Source organism: Octopus bimaculoides, chromosome 14 (assembly GCF_001194135.2).
Source record: "Octopus bimaculoides isolate UCB-OBI-ISO-001 chromosome 14, ASM119413v2, whole genome shotgun sequence".
Lineage (NCBI taxonomy): Eukaryota > Metazoa > Mollusca > Cephalopoda > Octopoda > Octopodidae > Octopus > Octopus bimaculoides.
In genome coordinates, this window is record NC_068994.1 from 12066134 (window position 1) to 12068791 (window position 2658).

A 2658-nucleotide genomic window follows, 5' to 3' on the forward strand; every position below is an offset into this window, starting at 1 on the left:
CTATGTTTGTAATAGTACTCGCTCTCCCTCATCCTGCAAATCTTATATCATTTGTCTTTTTTTCTTTTTCGTTCTCCCACCACCACCACCACCACCTTTCTGTCTCTTGTGATGCAGGATTTTTTTTTCTTCTTTTTCTCTCTATTTCCATTCTTCATCCATCTCACTTTCCTTCTGCTTCCCTTTCACTTCGCCTCGTTCTCGAAATCCTTGTAACATCTTGGATGTTACGCACAAGAGACATTAACAATTCTAACATTCTCTCCCCCACCTCACCCACCGACTTTCTCTTTTAGATAATAATATATACACATATATACATACATATACGTATGCGAAAAGTTAATGAAAACCTCACCATACACTCACATATGTATATACAAATAAGCATAGTTCTCTAATTTATGAAAGTGCCCTGAATAAATATTTTCTTTACCAAAATAGTAAAATTTTTTTAATTTCATATATAAAAAAAAATCAGATTTCATTTATAAAAAAAATGAAAATTTCATTTAAAAATTTAAAATTCCATTTATAAAAAATATCCAAATAAAAATTTTAAATTCCATTTATAAAAAATATCCAAATAAAAATTTTAATTGCTAGATAAAAGTATACACATATAGATCCTAATTTTAAAATAGTCAATATTTAAAATTGTCACATACCTATATTATAAATTGAATTAAATTGAACAAATATTTTCGTAAGCTTTGCTTGCAGAAGTAAAAGTTTATTATTATTAGCATCATCATCATTATTATTATTGGTAGTAGTAAATGGAAAAACAATAAAAAATTAAAAGAACACAACTACATCCTCATTAAAAAAATAAAAGCAAGTAAGGAAAAGACATAAAAGATGACAATCGTGAAAAAAGAAACGAGGATTTTTTAAAAAAGCACACAAAACAGAAAATGTTGAAATGAAAAGTAAGCGAGCGAAAAAAAATTATTTTTCTTCAATTCAAACCCGCACCTTTGTATTGGAAGCAAGGAAAAAAAAGCTTTCCCTGACTGAAAGTAAAAATGTGACCGGCGATAAAAAGCAAAGGTCGATTACTGCCAAAAGAAACAGATTTTTTTTTTTTTTTAACTTCAACAATTATCAGGTGTGAACCTAATTTACATTCATTATATTTTTTTTTAGTCTATCCCTCTTTGTCTCTCAATATGATTAAAAAAATAACTCATCTTTTCATAACCGCTAAGAAAAAGTGATCACAATAAGCGGCGACAGAAAAGACTAGAGAAAAAAAAAAAAAAAAAAAAAAGAAAATTTCTTTTTTGAGAGATTTTAACTTTTTTTTCCCCCTTTGCTTTTAATTTCTTCTGAGTGCGTTACTTCTTCCTGAGAAATAATCAACCTTAAATACTTTTACTTTTGCTACGATTAGCTATATTAACATATGATCGGAAAGAACAACAAAAAAAGAAACAACCTTTCTTCACTTTCTGTTTCTCTGAATAGTTTTATTTCATTATAATTTTAATTATTTATAAGAAACGTTTCTCTACTTTGAAATAAAGCTCAGCGTTTTGCCTCGCTTTTAACTTATTTCTTGTTAAATACATTTTTATTAGTCTCTTTATTTATGAAATAAAACAAAGTAAAAAGTGTTTTGCTAATTTTTTTTTTCCACCTTTCTAGAAAGTAGAAAACGGTTGTGGTTTCCAATGTTTTAGCTATCGGAAAGTGCTTTTTCTTTCTTTTCTTTTCTGCCGTTTTCTTGTAAAATAAAATAAAGCAAATAGTGGGTAGTATAGCTTAAGTAGACCGCTTTTACAATCCAGCTTTCTTTCTAACTATTTCTTTCTTCTAATAAACACTAGTGAAACGATTTTCGAAGAAAACTAGAATTCTACCTACCAAATAAGAGGGAATAATTTTTTATACTTTTTTTTCTATTTGGTACTTTTTTTTAAGGTTTTCTTTTCATTTTATTTAGTTGCTTTTTCAAAGCTGAAAACGGAAAAAATTCGATACGAAACAAGTCTAAAAAAAACTCGCAGTTTATTTAAAAGTAGATAACAAACATTGATATTTGCACATATTATAAAATAAAATTAATGTTGGAAATTTAATCGTGCTAAAATAACTATAAAAACGTGCTTACCTATGCTTTCTGCTTACTAAAACGCCATTGAACTTGAATACACAGCAACCAACAGAAAACAAACAACGGGGGGAACCTTGTAATGGCCCATGCGTTGGCTTTTACTATTCTCTTTAATGAGCACCCTCCCACTTTTCGCTGAAACGTGTTGAATCACGGAACGAAAGAAAAGCGCAATACACACTTGATATATATATATATATATATGTATGTATGTATATAAATGTATGTATATATATACATACACATACATATATACAAACATATATAAACGATGAACGTTCACGAAATAGTGACTAGTTTTGTTTTTTTTATTTAAATTTCTTCATTTCATTATCTATCATTCATTTAACAAAATAAACTAAAAAATTGTTATCATGTATGTGTGTGTGTCTGTGTGTGTGTGTGTGTGTTTAAAGAATTTTGCAAAAAAAAAATCATTCTTGAAAGAAAATATAATTTGGAATAACACACAGAAAAAAAAACAAACATGAAGTTTTCATACAACGTAACTTTTTCCCATTTATTTCTTTAGTTATATA